Source organism: Peromyscus californicus, unplaced genomic scaffold, assembly GCF_007827085.1.
Source record: "Peromyscus californicus insignis strain IS unplaced genomic scaffold, ASM782708v3 Scaffold_9__1_contigs__length_137607984, whole genome shotgun sequence".
Taxonomy (NCBI): Eukaryota; Metazoa; Chordata; class Mammalia; order Rodentia; family Cricetidae; genus Peromyscus; species Peromyscus californicus.
In genome coordinates this window covers 78712816-78730797 of record NW_026294617.1, presented here as the reverse complement: position 1 = coordinate 78730797, position 17982 = coordinate 78712816, and the positions used below count along the sequence as shown (strand labels likewise).

The 17982-nt window shown below is 48.7% G+C and overlaps 1 protein-coding gene and 1 long non-coding RNA gene across 3 annotated transcripts in view; both read right to left on the bottom strand.

Annotated features, from left to right (window-relative positions):
• Vtcn1 (V-set domain containing T cell activation inhibitor 1) overlaps nt 1–17982 on the bottom strand; it is a 91661-nt gene that overhangs the window by 63695 nt on the left and 9984 nt on the right. The window lies entirely within an intron of this gene.
• On the bottom strand, nt 3634–8820 carry LOC128106191 (uncharacterized). 2 transcript variants are annotated; one of them, XR_008216622.1, is made up of 3 exons: nt 8455–8820; nt 8211–8322; nt 3634–7980 (listed from the first exon to the last, which is right to left on the bottom strand). It is a non-coding gene; the product is annotated as an uncharacterized LOC128106191 (long non-coding RNA). The 2 variants fall into 2 exon arrangements; XR_008216623.1 differs by having other exon boundaries at nt 3634–7977.

The following is a 17982-nucleotide window of genomic DNA, read 5'->3' as shown; positions in this document are numbered from 1 at the left end:
TGTTCTTCACCCCTCTGTCCCTGGCCCTTTGTCCTCTTAGGGCTTTCCTTAGGAGACACCCCTATGTAACCATTCCCTGCCTGAGAGCTGCTGACCATTTAATCCCTATCCATGACCCATCCTGGTTTCTTCCTTACACTTTCTGCTTTCCTTAACACCTTCACCTGATGGGCCCAGAGGAGCCTCAGACTCATTATGCACCAAACTTAGAGGAACTCCTCTGTAATGCCCCTTTCCTCCCCCTCACTCTGCCCCATCCAGGGCCAGGGACCTCATTCCGGGGTCTGCCCTTCACCTCTTCCTCACGTTTCTCGAATCTATTTCCCTTCCCCCGGGTTCTAGTATTTTTTTCTCTCTTCCTTGCCCCTATCGTTCTGACGGCAGCTGCCTCCCATTTGCTCTCATTGCCTCCAGACTTCTGCCTACCTAGGGTGAAAATTCTTCTGCTTGAGAATCTTGGAGGGCCCATCATCACCAATAACCAATCCCTAGCTCTCAGTCTGCTAAATCAGGCCTCATGTGACCTGGTGCCACCTCCCTGCCCCATTTCTCAGCGCTTCTCAGAATTCACGTTGTCATGGTATGACACAGTGGCGAGCAGCTTCCTGTGTTGGATCATAGGTTTTAGTTCGTCCCCCTCCTTTCCTGGAGAGTGACTTTCTCACCCCTTTTTAACTTGGTCCCTACGAACTCGCTTTTAAAGGAGCCCAGACATCTGGCTTAGGCAACCCTCCCCAAGGCACTGAGCAAGAAAGGACTCCCATTGGCATCCTGAGCCTATCATCCCATAACATAGGCATGACATCTTTGGGAGCCTTTGACTATTGTTAGACCATACACTTGTCAACATCTTGGTGTCTTTGTCCCAGTGGCTAATGCAACACCCCACAGAGAATAGAAACCCTGATATATTGTTCACTAGAACACAACACCTTCAGAGAAGGGAGTCTAACTTCTCCAACCTTGGACTCCAAGCAGCACTTGACGGAAGTTTCATGAGTGAAGGCTGGCTGGTGTCATGGACAGCCATGATGGTAGGGGAGTCTGGATCACACAGCTCCTCATGTGCCAGGGCATTTTACCCCTGGGGAGCATACATTCTGAGAGAGAGGTTTGAAGGGATTAAACTCTCTATTAAGGGAGCAATCTGCTCGGTCTGCAGAAGATGGCAGACCCTCCCATGAGCTATGCCGTGGAACTATTGTTAATGAGAGGAACCATAAAGGGGATTATGGAAAAAGGGAGGGGATTGGTTGGCACTGAGGGAAGATACTGGGTTTCCCCAAGTGGGTTCTTTTTGTATCTAGAGGAAAGCTTCTGGCCCCTCTTTCCACTGAGATGTTCAGTGCTCCCTTCCCAGACTGTCACCCTCATGGTTTGTCTCTGTTTTTGCAATGCAGCATTTAAATAGTGAACAAGGCAACCAGAGCCAACAAGAGGAGCCTCTGTTGACCCTAATGGGCCTCTAAACCTTAAAGGGTGGAGGACCCACATTTTCAACACCCACCTCTGGCTGGCCCACCAGCAAAACCAGCCGGGCTGGTTGTAATGTATTATTAGAAAGCCCACACGCCAGTCCTTGGAACAACAGAGACACTTGTTTCTTGTTTCCCATTCTGGGGACCTAAGCTTGGGTGATGGGGCAGGAGGGCGATGGTGGCAGCAGGAGCGAGCATCTCATAGGCTTTGCAGGGTGAGTGGGTTCAAAGCTGCCCTGCCCCTTATACACATAGCTCCAGGGCTGCGAACAAATGACTGATTTCTCTGAGGTGACTGAACCTTCACAAGGGATAGTGAGATTTCAGATGCCATGAGAAGGCAGTGGGTAGAAGGCAGGAGAAGAGGTGCTTGCAGGAGGCTAGCCCCTGACACAGGCACTTTCTGACGACATTCACAGGCTGGGATGCTAGATGGAGGTGACGGCCACCTGTTACTTCTCCAGGGCACTGGCCCAGCACTGTGCGGAAGGGGTGCTGTCCAGACCCCCTCTGCTGGTCCTGTGGAGCCCTGTCCCCTCTCTTGCTGAACCTGAGTGAGGGGGAATTCTGCTTCAGGGAAAAGAATTTTCTAGGCTGTCTGTGGGAAGTGATGTTCACTTGGTCTTTTTATAGACTTCTCATTGTTAATCATTTTCCTTTCTACCTCGCCTTCTTTCCTTTCCTTTCCTTTTTTTTTTTTTTTTTTAAATCTGGAAGAGCCACATAAAAATGGGAGGATTGGTCCTTCAAACAACCCCTAGAACCAGCATACATATCATCTTAAAAACTGTAATGAGTTGGGACTGACATCGAATCACCACCTATTTCAGGGAAAACAAAAGCATTCATTTTCCATCTCTTTCCAGTCAGAAAGGTAAATGATGCCCTGAGGAGAAAGGCAACTGGAACAGAGCTGAGGAGCAAAAGGCGGCAGAGGAGCTTGCTTCTTTTTTACTGTATTTTGTTTCCATTTCGGGGGGGGGGTTAGGCAGCAACGGACACCAGGGTCTCCTCTCCAGGCTCTCCTGGGAAAGCAAGGGACCCCATTTCCAGCCAGGTCTGGGGTAGGGGCATTGGTGTGAGTTGCTCGGTAGTACAGAGAAATCATACCACAGGAGAGTCGAAGAACATTTGCCTGCTTCCTCCTGAGGGCTGCATAGAGGGTGTCCTGTGTTAAACCCACCACCAGTCCCTGCTCTCCATCCACTCTATGCAGCCCCATGCCACTGGGTTTTAGTGTGCCCGAACATCTCCGTGAGGTCCCCAAGTGTGGTGCACACAGTTTTCAGCCCACAACTGCCCTAGTAGGGATGATAAAACCTTCTGCGATAAACCACCAACCAGAACCTTCCCTGAGTCTGAGCAGGTGCCCAAGAGGCTGTGTGTGCACTGCTGAATTTGACTAACCTCTTCCTGACCCAATGCTGCATCAGATAAGGGTGCAAGTGTGGCCTGTAGCACAGCCCAGAAGTTCTCAGTATCTCCCAAAGACCCCATCCCTGTTCTTAATCTGGAGGGAGGGAGGAGGGAGAGAGAGAGAGAGAGAGAGAGAGAGAGAGAGAGAGAGAGAGAGAGAGAATGAGCAGGCACATTACCTCCAGAAGATGATCTGCCCCAAGGAAGCCATGGTGAGGGAAGAGTGGGGTGGTGAGTGGAGCTGCCTGCCGCTGCCCTCCTGCGTGTTGTGACTCACAAGGAGCACCTGTGGGCCGGCTTTAAATAATGCAGGCCGGGAGGGGTGTATGCAGCTGTGGACAGCTCAGGTATGAGGAAACAGCTCCGTGGAGCCAAGGCCCAGGGAAGCCGTCCAGGCCCCAACCTGTGAGAGAATGAGGAGAAGTTTCCCAGCCCCGACCTCAGAGGGCAGGGGGAGGGGGCCTGAATTCAGACAGGTCTTTAGCTTCCAACTGCATAAGGGAGAGCTAGCTAAGGGGGATCCAAGCTCACAGTCTGTCAGAGGAGTCCAGGAGACTGCAGGGGTATAGAAGTGCCCATTCCTGCCGATGCTGACCTCAGACATAGGCTGGGTCACCCCATAGAGTCTCTCTCTGCTGCATCTGATCCTGGCCAGTGCTGACCTCTGACAGTAGACTGGCTCGTCATCCCCCCCCTTACCCCCTCTTTACCCCCCCCCCATGCCATAGAGTCATTCTCACACATCTGATTCATGCTGGGGCACCACAGAGAGGCTAGCTGAAGAGACAAGAACCCTATTATGTTACTGAAGATCTCTGACAAAGTCCAGCATATGAGCAAATCTCTTCTGGTTTTCTTTCAGTGAAAGTGAAAAGGACCTCCTTGCTGTCCTCCCACCCCAAACCCCCATTTCTTGTTGCTGTTTTGAGGTTCCAGAGATGTTGAGGATACATTGCAGGGAAAATTGTTCAAAGTGAATGGATTAGCATTCCGATTTTTAACTGCAAGGCAGATCAGTCTCTCTGTCTCTGTCTCTGGGTCTCTCCGGTCTCTGAGATGAATCTCACACTAGTCCTGGCTGACTGGCTTCAAACTCACTAAGCTCTCTATGTAGCCCAGGCTGGCTCATACTTCTGTTAATCCTCTTGCCTTAGCTCCTAAGCACTGGTATTACAGCCTAGGATGCTTCCAAAGGAAGAAAGCTTGCTTCCTACATATTGTCTCCTCTACTCTTGGAAGGGGAAAGTCCTCGATGGCAAAGTGACTTTATAGGAGAGGAGGAGAGGTGCCTCAGGCCTTCTGTGGTCATTCCAGATTGGACCAGGGGCTTTTGGAATCACCAAGGAGTAGAGCTGAGGAGGAAGGACTGAGTGGCAAGAAGAGACGACTTCAGACGAGAGACTGTTTCCCTGGGAACTGATCGTTGCAGTCAAGGACAGGCAGGTCAATTTCCTGGATAGTTTCAAGATGAACACTCTGCCTTTCTCTAATGCATCTCTTCCAGGGTTAGTGGGTTCAGGAGAGGGTTCGGTGCTTTCTCTCTCCCTAAAAAAAGCTAAGAGCAATGCCCTGGAATCCAAAGTGCCCGTGAAGATGGGACTTGTAGGGACTGGGAAGCTGAGGTCACTGGAGGCCATAGCTTCCCTAGATCTATACATTCTGACTCAGGCACAGAGCCCTAAGAAGAGGGGCCCCGCCCCCAACACTCCTTCAGCAGCCACAGGCTGTCACCAAGGGAAGGTCTAAGGAAGGCCCTGGAAGGAAGCAGGACAACCCAGTAGACAGCCCTCTGAGAGAGCAAGTCACCAGGGGGAAGATTCTGCCATTTCTGGAGAAGTAAACTGATATCACTCCAGCTCTGGCTGTGAAACTGGAACAGTAAACGCAATGAAGAAATGGGAAAGGGCATTGGTGCGTGCGTGCGTGTGTGTGTGTGTGTGTGTGTGTGTGTGTGTGTGTGTGTGTGTGTAGACACAGAGAGACAGACAGAATGCCAGAAGCTTTGATCCCTCTTCAGCACTTGAGGGACATGACACTGTTCTCCACGACTCTCTGCTAATGCCCCGTCATTTTCCTTCACTCTCTCGTAAGCAATGGGCTTCTCTGGGATTAAGTCCTCTGCCCACTCTTTACACAGCACGATGCCCCTAGAGTGGCCTCAACCACTGCTCTGCTTCAGCTGCCCTGTATCTGGAATCCCCAACACCACATCCTGGGCTCATGCCCCTTGAGCTCCGACCCCACACAGCCAGCTGCTCATCTCCACTGCGCTCTCCCTCAGAGACGCCACAAGCAGACAGCATCATCTACGTCTGCAGCCTCGCCAGTCTGCCTTGTTACACCTCTCGGAACACAGCAGCCCTGTGTGCTATTGTCAAGGCCAAGGGAATAAGCTGATGACCATTAAAAAGAAAAGGCACACAATTGATTCACAACCAGAAGGAGAAAGGCATGCATGCACAGGGAGAGTCGCAGGAGTGATACAGTCCCCCACTTGACATTATTAAAAACCATGGTGCCCTGTTTGCTCTAAGGACAGTTTCAGAGGCTCACAGGCGCTTATTAGGAGGTTTCCAAGAGGCCTCTGTGGAATTTGAAGGTGCACAAGGAGAGACATTATCCTTTCAGTCTCACTGACTTGCCGGGGCTTCACCGTAGGGTGGAAGGCAGCGCTCTCTTAACAGAGATGGGAAATTCCAGAGCTTCCACTCAGTCATGGGTGGACAGCAGCAAGCTTTTCCTCTAGGCCAAATGCTTCCTGTGTCTCCAAACACCGTATTTGGGTGGTATCGTCCTTTGAGGCTCAGCATGGGGCTGCACAAGTCAGGAACTTGAGCGTCACGTTTTCCTCCCTCTTCCCTTGCTCCGTACATCCCTGCGTCCACCCATCTCCTGACTCTTCCGCTTTGATGGCTTTGGTACGGTGGTCAGAACAAAGTGCGACAGGCTGGGTGTTCAGTCTGTGGATGATGTGTGGACAGGCTCCATGTCTCCTGAAGCCCACCCCCTCGCCTTGGCTTGGGGTCTTAAATCTTCGCAGTCTTCTTCTGCAGAGCTATTTGACAGGTGACTCACAACCATCTGTGACTTCAGTTCCGTGACCTCCTCTGATGTCTGTGGGTTCGTGCACACACATGTGCATACACATACACTCAGGTACACATACACATACGAAAGAAAATAAATATGAATTAAACAAAAATTTAGTTTACAAGTGCCATTGTTCCCTGAGGCAGCCCCTAGGGGGCATTTGACCCACTTCTGCAATGATCTTTCTAAAACAAAGATCCAATGAAACTATCTATCTTCCTCCTGGGCTCTGGCCTCTGCCCAGCTCTCCAGATTTCCCTCTCCTGGCCCCTTCTCACTCTGTGGGCCAGGCAGGCTGCACTGCTTTCTCTCAAGTGTCCTACTTTCCCAGGCCACTCAACCTGGCTATATCTCTCCCCCTGGAATCTCCCCCTGCCTTTTTCTTGGTTTATACGAAACTGTGGGAAATCTTCCCCAACCACTTCTACCTGGCAGGTTCTGTTCTCTCTGCTCCCACGCAACACTGGTGCTGACTCCCGAGGTTCTGTCTGAATTGTGACTGTTGACTTGTCTCTCTCCTCGACCAGTCACACCATAAAAACAGAAGAGGTCTCTTAACCCTCTTTGTATTTCACACTAACTTGAGGCATGCACAGAACAAGCGATCGTTAAATATTTGCTGAATAGACACATCTGCTCCTTTCAAAGTGCACAAGCATGGCACTGTTTCCTGTTTCTACATCTGTCTTGCTGCTGGTCTGTGAGCTCCTGGAGGATAAAAACCATCTTTTTCTTTGTCACCAGGTCCTAGCACCCACCCAGACATAAAAAGGACTTGGTAACACTTGATGGATGGGGAACAGGGAGCAGCTTGGGCTGTGATCCATCAAGCACTTCCTGGAGCTGTCTGGTGAGTTGGATTGACACCATTAGAGGCAGAAGAAAACATGCTGTGTTGGAAAAGAAGGAGCCATTTAGGCTTGAGCACAAAAGCGAAAGCAGAAATAATTGGTTTTTTGAAATAAAATCAGTTTCCTTTTTATTGATCTTAGGGAGAGAAAGTGACAGAGACAAATTTAACGCATATGGAATGAAAAAAAAAAAGTCCTCTCATGAATTTTTAAGGTGATTTACACAGCTGGGCCTCAGACTTCTCACTGAGTATCATACGTCTTTCTGTGCACCAGGCTTAATGTCTCCTGAAACAGTGGATCCTGGCCATGACAGGAAGAGCATCCACACCTGTGTGAGGCTTCCACTGTTCTCACAGAAGACCCTGAGCTCACACGACCCTTACCACAAATAACCTTGGCGAGGAGTTTTACAATCGGGAGAGACTAAACCCTAGGGACCGAGAGAGCTGTTCAAAGCCAACCAGTGTGAGTTTCCCTAGGTCTTATTTGCTTATGTGTATACATGGGATCATACTAACAAAAGTAACACAGATTTCAAAGTTCCTGAACCTGAATTCTAAAACCAAACTTCCAGCTTATCTCTAAACTTTACCTTTCGTAGTCTTAGCTAAGACATTGCCTAAAGTGTCTCAGAAAAACTGTTGAGGATTCACCCACCAAGGGCCGCCCCCTAGGAACATGCTTTCCTATACTGGTGCCTTTGAGCAATCCAGGCTCGCACTGATGCTCAGCTTCCGTAACATGAACAGACAGACAGACAGACAGACAGACGGGGGTGGGGTGGCCTATCTGGCCATGGAGCACTCTTCTGTTGCCCCATGAAAAGGGGGAAATGTGATCGGCCATTCCGGCTGAGACCCCTGGAACAACAGCCTCACCCGACCTGGCAGCTGATTTCAGCCACACAGATAACCTCGGGTGAGAAGAACCTATCAGCTCAGCCCAGCTTACATAACAGTGAACAAATAAAGGGCTGTGGTCTCGAGGTACTACATTTGGGGGTGGTTTGTTATGTAAGCAGTAGGAAACAGATACATGTTCTTTACCTTACTCTGCTCCACATTTCTCTCTGAAGTTCTCTGGAGCAACCTACTGTGTCATTTCACTGTTGCCGGGACACACTAAGTCAACCATAACATCTGCTGCAAAAAAAAACGGAAACACTGCTTCTAACTGGAAGCATGCTGATACAATGTTACACCCGCGTGCCCATATACAACCATGCCTATGCATGCCGCAGAGTTTTAAAAAAGAAAAAAAAATTGTTATTGGATCTGGATGCAGGGAAGCAATACAGAGGTGCCCATGTTAGTTAGGTTTTGTCTTTCTGACAAACAGCCAAGCAAAACCGGGTCAAATAGGAAGGCTCTACCTTGGCTCATGTCTTCATGGTTCTAAGATCAGCTGTCTCCTCCGCTTTCACCTCCTCCTGAGGCAAGGTGCAATATCATGGCATTCAGATGTGCTGGCACAGAGAGGCTAACCTCATGGCCACCAGGAAAGAGAAAAGAGTGTAAGACAGGGAAGCCGAGGCATGGTAGACCCTTCCTAGACACGCCTAGTGACCTACTTCCTCCAGCCAAGCCTTCGCCGCTAACAGCCCACTCTGAACTCACCTCTGGTGTAAGCCCTCGGTGAAGTTAGACGTGAGCAAGCTTTCAACACACAAACTTTCAGGAGGACTCTCAATACACGAACCATACTAGGACCCTCAGCTGTCCGAAGCCAGAGCCAGACAGACCTTTTTTTCAGAAAGATTTCAGGCACTCTTCTATAACTCAAGACCAGCTCTAAAAATAATCCCCTGTGGTTAGCTAGGTGTGGTGGTTTGAATGAGAAATGTTCCCCACAGGCTGGGGTGTTTGCACAGGAGGTTCTCTGCTTGTTTGGGGAGGCTTAGGGAGCCCAGCCCTGCTGGACGAAGATTACATAGGCACACCCCACTTCCGGTTTGCTCTCTCTGCCGAGTTGCCGAATTTAAAGATGGAAGCTCTCAGCTTCCTGCTGCGGTGCCTCCTCACCACCAGGGACTCTTAGCCCTCTGGAACCAAAGCCCCAGTGAACTCTTTCTTCTATAGATTGCCTTGGTCAGGATGTTTTATCACAGCAACAGAAAAGTGACTAGTATATCACGAAGCTTTGTTTTTTTTTTAAGATAGTTTATTAGAGAAGATATTTTTAAATGTACTTTTTATTAACTTTCTTTTTATTTATTCTTTGTGCCTTTCACTTCATGCCTCCCACTCCCACCCATCTCCCTCCCCTCCCCCAATATAAAACAAAATAAAATTTGAGAGAAAAAAGGGGAAAGAAGGGTGAAGGGGAAACATCTCGTCATGGAAGCTGCAGTGTGACACAGTGAGTCACTCAGTAGACCCCTTTACCCATATATTTTTAAATGCAGGTTTTCATCGCAAAGAATGATTGGTCTCTCTCTCTTATGACCTCAGGGCCAGTTCTTCCACCCGCCTCAGGCTTGATGGGCAGGGGAGTAGGGGTGGGGTTAGGGGTGGGGGTTGGAGTAGGGGTGGGGGTTTCTCCCTCGCCCATGCTGCCCCGTGACAGATGAGTAATGGGGACAGCTCTCCCATGATCACAACATCAGAGCTGGCTCACCCATACCTCCGCCACCAGGGTCAGCTCTACTGTGCTGCCCAGTTGAGGTGCAGGGTCCTCTTTCCTGAGTGCTGCAGCTGGTAAGGGGGAGGGCCAGCTCCATCACTCACCACAGGTGGCAGGGTCAAGGTAGGGGGAGGACACCTTTCCCTTGCCATCACCACCACGTGGCAGGCAGGGGTGTGTGACCAGCTATCCCACTCTCGTACGCTCAGGGCTACCTCACCTGCACCTCTGCCAACAGAGTCAGCTTTTTAAATGTATTTTTATTTGTAGTTGATACATAGTAATTAATTGTACCTATTTTTTTTTTTTTTTTTTTTTTTTTTTGGTTTTTCGAGACAGGGTTTCTCTGTGTAGCTTTGCGCCTCTCCTGGAACTCACTTGGTAGCCCAGGCTGGCCTCGAACTCACAGAGATCCGCCTGGCTCTGCCTCCCGAGTGCTGGGATTAAAGGCGTGCGCCACCACCGCCCGGCAATTGTACCTATTTTTATAGAGGACAGAGTAACATTTAGTACATGTGTAGTTTAACTGGTCAGATCAGAGTCACTGGCATTATATCATCTCAGTCATACGTCCTTGCCTTGTGTTGAGGAAGATTCCAGATTATCTCTACTAGTTATTTGAAACATACCACCGATTATTGTCAAGCACATTTAGAGGGAAGATCATAATGCTCAGCAGAACTAGCAAGAACAGACCTTGTAATTTTATCACTGCAAGCCTCAAAGGGTTCAGCAAGGGTTGCTGCTGTTTAGTCAATATTCAGGAGTTGGACTGAAATACAGTCCAGTGATAAAGCACTCACGTAGCACGTGCAAGGCCTTGGCTTCAAGCCACAGTCCCGAAAAAAATTAAGGAGCTACCACTTCCTCTGAGGAGAACAGTGTCTGAGGCAGATGCCATGCCTTCTCTCAGTCTTCCCTTTCAGCCCAAGCCCCCAGACATAGACTCCTGGAAGCCCACCTATGATGGGCTTAGCAGCTGACAGTTTCATGTCATCCTTGCAATACTCACTAAGGCGGAGTACATTGGAGGCTGGGTGAAATCTCTGGTCAGCTGACTCCAAGTTCAGTGCCACCCCGCCAAGTCTTAGGAGACATTGCTAACTGGCCACGGTTCCCTTTTCCTATCGGAGTGGGGATGGTGCCCGTGAGAACAGCAAGCAGGCATCTCTTACCCAGCAGTTGGAGGTGGCTGTTGTGGTCCATGGAGGTCGTCAGTACCAAAGAGGCTGGCTGAGAGAGAGTAACATCTCTGGGTGCAGGGTCTGAAGTGGGAAAGTAATGGCAGGTTTGTTCCTTCTGAGGGCTGTGGGACGAGAGTCTGTCTTTGTCCCATAGGTGGTGACCCCATTCCTCCTTTCACATTGTCTCCTGGGCACATATGTCTGGATGTCTCCCTTGTCGCCTGTGTGTATAACCCATCCAGATGACCTCACTGTAACACAGTTACTTCTGTAAGGAGACTCTTTCCAACAAAGGTCGCATTTTGGGCTCCTGAGGAGGGAGGGGTTGTCAAGGCTCCAATATATCCTTTTGGTGGGTGCCGAAATCTTTTTGTTCCTCGTAACTCACATGTTGAAATGATATCTTTTTGTGTCAGCCCTTTGCAGAGCTGAGAGTTGAACCCAGAACCTTGTATGCTCTGGAAGTGTTCAGCACTGAGCTACACCCCCAGTACCCTCCCTATACGCTGAAATCTGAACCTGCAGGGCATTGGGGGGGTGTTTGGGGAGTTGAGTTAGGATCAGATCAATGCCTTGCTAGAAGGAACCCCAGGGACAACTCTTGCTCCCTCCTTTCTGCCACGTGAAGAAACCACAAAAGGTTAGCAGTCTCTATCCCAGAATAGTCCCCCATCGAACCTCGACCATGATGGAACCTCAGTCTGGGACTTCCAGCCCTCGAACTCTGAGAAACAAATGTTGTTTATTGCCTGGAATGTGGTATTTTGTTATGGCAGCCCAAGGTGACAACTCAAAACGCTGGAACAAAACTTTACAGCCCCTTGGCCAGAGGGTGGTGGTGCACGCCTTTAATCCCAGCACTCGGGAGCCAGAGGCAGGAGGATCTCTGTGAGTTGGAGGCCAGTCTGGTCTACAGAGTCAGTTCCAAGGCAGCCAGTAAACTCTACAGCCCCTGGCTGAGGCCCTCTTTTCTTCCTTTCCTGAATGCCCCTGCCTCGGTCTATTTGGCCATTCTCTTTTCTCAGCAGCGTCTAAGACGTGGGGGCCAGAGGCTGGATAAGAGGCTGAGATAGCTCTGACATTCATAACCACAGGACTTCGTGGGGGAGACCAGGTCCTCAGCGGCCTCAGGTCAGCATGTCATTCCCAAAGCTACCCATCCACAGACAGACAGCCAGGAGCCGTTGCTGTCACTCAAGGGAGGAGAAGTCTTCCTCAACCTATGGACGGGATTGGTCCTGTGCCTTCCTAGCCAATGGAATGTGTGTAGGCGGGACATGTGCTCCCGGTAGGAAGCTGTCAGAGACTGTTGGGGTTTGACTACTCTTGCGGGGTGCAAGACTCACTGTTCCCTTAGGTGGGAGTGGCTCCTCAGCCTGGCCTTACAGCTGATGCCTGGAATTTGGGCTCACCCATGGTAGGTGTGGAGCATGAGCATGGAAAACACCTTTTGTGCCAAAGCCACTGAGATTTAACAGGTGTTTGTTTTTGGCCTTGGCCTTGCCAATCCTGGCTAATGTCACAACCTTTTCAAATAGAGAAAAACTGAGCTTTAATTAGTAAGTGCAGTTCTGTGGCTGTACCTCAGTGGTAAAGCCTTGCTGAGGAAACCCTGGGCTTGATTCCCAGCACTGCAAGAAAAAGAACATAAATCTGCAACTGTGTAGCAAACACAGGGTGAATTCCACGTGAGTCAAAGTTTAAGTGTAGTTTATGAGTCTACAACAGGACTAAACAAAGATGATAATTACCTTTGTAATCTTAGAACGGGGAAGGGCTTCCCAAATACAGCTCAAAATCCAGAACCTAAGACCATAGAAAGTGATAAATAGCACAAAACCAGAAAGTATCCCAGGAGAATCAATAAGGAAAAGAACTTAGGTTGGGTTCTAGCTGGTGGGCTGATGACCTCACATTCTCTTCTCTTTACTCTCCTGTGTTGTCTTCTCGTCCAGTCTCCAGCCGCAGAACTCTCATTTCCTGTGGTCATTGGGTCAGCAGCAGACACAACCCAGAGACTTCAAACACACGGATACTGGTACTGACTCACTTGCTGGTATTTTGCTTGTTTTTAAAGCTTTTTCTAACTGTCTTGTGAGCACCCTGAGAAGGCTTCTGGACTACCAGGTGGCTGGCTACGTCCGGCTTCTCCACTGACCGCAAAGGGCAAGGGCTCCTGGTGGAACCTGGAGGTATTGCCTCAGCTGAGTCCATCGTGAGCAAACAAGTGGCCATTGTTTCAAGTGAATGCTTTCTGCGGTGGTTTGTGACACAGGGGAAAAAAAAATATCATTGATGCAATAAACCAAATGAGAATCAAAAGACAAACGGTAAATGGGGGAAGGTCTCACAGCTCTTTCCCTGAAGAGCTGTTTCTCACATAAAAGTTCCCGATAATCCCAGAGAAAAATGGCTGCAGGATATGAGTTTACTCTTCGTTAAAAAGGAATCACAAATAGCATTCAATATGTGTGAAAATGTAATTTCAGCCATAAGATTAATGCCAAGTAAAGCTATAGGCATTTTAATGTTCCAGACTGGCCAGCAGGCTGTGCTGGCCATGGGATAGGGAGACAGGCACTCTTCTATGATACAGATGGGAGTGTCCAACAGGACAATTTGGTACGACCAGTGACAATTAGAAATACACAAGTAGTTTAGTCCAGTAATTGCCATTTTAGAGGTTTCTCCTACAAATGGACCAACAAACCGAAGGCCCAATGTGATTCCCTTCAGCCGTTCCCAATAGCAAGAATCCGGCAGCAACTTAAGCAGTCCCCAAGGGGAAATAGATGAGTGAGCGAGAGTCATCCAAGCCATAGAATGCTGTGCATACACGTAGGAGGATAAGGATGCCGATGTGTGCTGCTATGAAAAGCTAGCCAAGATGTCAGTGCGTGACGCCAGCTCTAGAGGCACGCACATGCACACACACATGCACGCACGCATGCACGCACGCACGCACGCACGCTTTTGCCTTTGCTTGTGTCTGTTTTTCACTGTCTTCTAGGCACACGTGAGGTTCTTTCCTGTCTTTAGGTTTCTTCACAATCCTGGCACATGGTCTACTTTTCTTCTCTCTCATAGCCCAGACATTTCCCATCCTTTAGAGTCTAAAATCAGCCCACCTTCACCTTTGAAAACATCCATGACCACGCCCCTTAGCGTTAACCTTTTCTAAATTCTTGTTGCTCTTATTGCCCTGACTTCCACTTGTCATGTGCTTGGAATAATTTTCCATCTTTTGGAAAATGTGTCTGTATATTTTATTTCCTTGTGTTCTTTATGGACAGGAATTGCTTTATTCATCTTTGTAAGTGAGGTAAATAGGCAAGCTCAGAATTGCTGCATAGAAAACTCTCAGCTCACAGTAAATCTTCGGGTCTTCCTTACAGCTCCATCACTCAGAGTTCTGAGTAGCAATGCTAGGTTCTTGAAAATGTAGGTGCCCTGAAGGACCATGGGACACAGATTAGGGAGGAAAACTGACTGGCATCCATAGATGCAATTAGATGGATTCAGAAGTATCAGCCCAATGTAATCAATCTCAGAGCTTACGTCCTAATAGAAAAATGGGGTTCTGCACTCTATGACAGCCTCCCACAACTAGGAATATATCCACTTTCCAGTATACAGTCTTACATATGGGTGACTAAGGACACATCTACCTAGCCCAAATAGATAATGGCAGGTGTAACTCAACAGTAGCAGAAAGACCCTTATGAGCTCAGATTCACAAACTTCCGTGACTGAGCGAGTCTGACTGTGTATCATAGGTTACCACATACTTATCTATTTAACCTTCCCAACAAGCCTTGAGATTGGCAAGATCCTTAAAGGCAGGAAATCTCAGCATAGACTAGTCAGCCATCAGTGGATCGTTGGGTTGCTACATGCCACGCACCTCGGGCTGTTGCTGTATTCCCCAATTGCTGCTGCCAGAGGCTTCAGTGAAGTGCAGAAATTGCTTAAACACCAAGAAAGCCAAAGTCTGCTAGACTAGGAGATGGAGGGAAGGAAAGAGTGATGAGGGGAGGATGGAGGGGAGGAAAAGAGGCTACAATGGCTGCTTGGAAGCTTTCTGTTAGGATCAAAAATGTATGGCAGAGCCACAGACTCATTCTTTCCAGGATGGTGGCGTCATAAGAAGCTTGGCTATACTTGGACACTCTGACGTTCTCTCTTCTGCGCTCTTTCCTGATGCCTGTCATAGCTAATTTTTAACCTCTATTTTTTCCTCTCCTGTCTCTTACCGGCATACTATTCATGCAAATATATCTCATGCCCCGAGCCAGGTGAACATGGATGCTTGCAGGATGAAGTGAGTCAATCTGTGTCTCATGTAGACTCACATATCATCATGTGGCCCCCATCAGGGCACACCTTGGTTGTTTCTTTTACAGTATTGGGGATTGAATCCAGGACCTTACACATGCAACATAAGTCCTCTATCATTGAGCTACCCTTCAGCCCAACATATCTTGGTTACATCTAAATTTTGTGCGACAGGGAACAGACAAGGAGTCACGAAGCCCATTATGTTTTTAAACTCACGATGTTTTGAGGCTGGCCTTGAACTCTCGTTACCATTTCCTGGATGCTGAGAGTACAGGCAAGTCCCACCACACCCATCTTGGTTAAATCTGAATTTTAAGAAGTGATTAAGTTGAGCATGTTTCTAGCCATGTGGAGAATAAAAGGAGCAGATAACTAGCACATGAAAAATGGGTAAGTTCCCAGCCTGGTTAACCTTTGAACCCTACAATTTGGCAAACGTTGGGCATAAAGAAGTGAACGACAGGGAGAGTGGAAGATGAGAGACTGGGCTTCTTTCTAGATTAGCCTTCACTTTTCCTGGCCCGTTCATCTACCTGTTGCTGCCACTGCTGACCCTCTGTTGTTACTGGAACCAGTGTCTCTGGGCTTCTAACATGGACTGAAGTCTAGAAGTTCTCCAGGAACTCTCCAGGCTTTCAGCATCAGAGTGTTGTGTGACTGTTTCTGCCTGGTCCAACACTTGTTGGAGACATCTGTAAGTAACGATAGTAAAGCTGAATGTAATTCTATAAAGTTTCATTCTACCCAAGTCTTCATTTCAAAACCGGCACTGTGGAGGGCCTTCACAGACAGAATAACGGGGACCCACAAAGCCTCCTCTACATGTGCTTGGCTCCTGCTAGAACTAGTAAGTCAGGCTTAACACATTTGAATCCCCACAGTTAGGAATAAAAGATTCATGTGGTAGCACATGTTTATAGTTCCAGCACTCAGAAGGCTGGGGCAGGAGGATGAAGACTTTGAGGCCAGCCTTGACTGTGCAGCAGAACACTGTCTCAAAACAAAACAAGCAAGAAGACTCAAGCAGCTCATACCCAGGATCTGTGACCACCTGGACTGCTCTTGAGGAAAAAGCGTTTATTTTCTTCACTGGTCAGAAGTCATCCCGTTTGGGACAAGTGATAAACATTAACCTGTTTTCAAGTTTCAGGAGTCCCGAGAACACACTTTCTATTGTTTCATTTCCGGTTGGTCACACACTCACCGTGGTTGGCACCCAGTCCTCATCTTGCTCCTTTCTGGTCACAAGGTATCCCGCACACCCTGAGTTAAAATGAGGTCACCACAGAACAATCAAAGGGATCTAGGTCCCTAAGAAATGCCAGAGTCCTTTGTAGGAGGGAACTGGGGAGACGGTTTTAGAAGCCTATCAGGAAGCAGGTCCCCACGTTGATTAAGTTAAGCAAACACATTAATGAACTGGTGGGCAGACACAAAGCCGAGTTGGAACCTCAAGCTGAAACCATGGTTTCAGGTGACTACCGTGTTTATCACTCTCTGGAATTACAGGCTTTGAGCAATTTCTTATTTCCCATCAAAGCCAAGGCTGATGACCTCTGCCGGGGCCTTGTAAATCATTCTCTTACCCCAACAATAAAGCCCATAGATTATTTCTGGCTTTGCCATTCATGAGCTCCAGGAAAACACACTGCAAAACTAATTCAGCCACTGTCATTCCTCTGGGCAGTGGCTCGACTTAGAGGAGAGCTGCCATGTGACCCCGCAAGACCGTTGGCCGGTGGCTCTGTGACTAGTAATTAAAGAAAGAGGCGACAGACTTGACAAGGGGGGCCTGGCCATAGATTTAGGAGGTCACTGGAGGGACACAGAGGCTGTGTGCTTATTGTTAAGCTTCACCTCTAATACCACTGTGCTGTGTGACCTTGAAGATGCCTTTTCACTGTCCTCTGCCTCAGTTTCTTCATCCGCAAGGTTGCATTAGAGCTTTGTATTTACTTATTTTTGTAAAAGATTTATTTATTTATTTATTATGTATACAGCATGTATGACTGCAGGTCAGAAGAGGGCACCAGATCTGGTTGTGAGCCACCATGTGGGTGCTGAGAATTGAACTCAGGACCTCTGGAAGAGCAGTCAGTGCTCTTAACCTCTGAGCCATCTCTCCAGCCCCATGTCCTTACTTGTTTGATTCTTAAGGTTGAAAAAAAATTTTTGGGTGTGTGTGCACATGTGCATGTGTGTGTGCAGGTGCACTCACGTGTGTGTGTGTGTGTGTGTGTGTGTGTGTGTGTGTGTGTGTGTGTGTGTGTGTGTGTATGTGTGTGTGTGCGTGTGCGTGCGCGCGCGCTCGTGTAGAAGCCAGAATTTGACATCCAGTGTCTGCCCCTATCATTTGCCTTTTTTTCTCTTTGAGTCAGAGTCTCTCACTGGACCTGGAGCTCACATTTGCAACTAGACTGACTTGCCAGCAAGCCCCAGGGACCTCTGTCTCTGCCCCGACCCCAGCAGTAGGGTTATGGGTTTGCACCACCATGCCCATCTGGGTGGTGCTGGGGATCTGAACTCAGGTCCTCACGCTTGCCCAGAAGCTACCTTCGCCACTGAGCCGTCCCCCCAGCTCCGATTCTAAACTTCTCAAAGCAAACAAAGCCAGCGCCTCTGTTCTGTATAACCCTCACTCTGCTTCCTAATACAATGGCCTGATTTATAGTTTGGATGGCTGGAGAGACTGGCTGGTTAGAGCTTTAATAGCAGAAGTCATATAGGATTGCGTGACTCACCCCGTGAAGCTGAAGGATCAGCAGGCTGAAAGGCAAAACTTTGATTTTCCAGGGTTTGGCTAGCGCACCCCGGGTCCGATGGCATCTGAGGGATGTGCAGTTGAGCCTCCAACCTCAGAGCTCGTAGAAGGTTTGAGCCCAGGGCTCAGGAGTTCCTACATCTGAGCCTCTGCCTGCTGCCTCTGTGCTTAGCTATCTTTCCCACGTCTTTGCTCAGCATTAGCCCTTGTTCAGACCACAGAAGCCACGAAGATTGTTT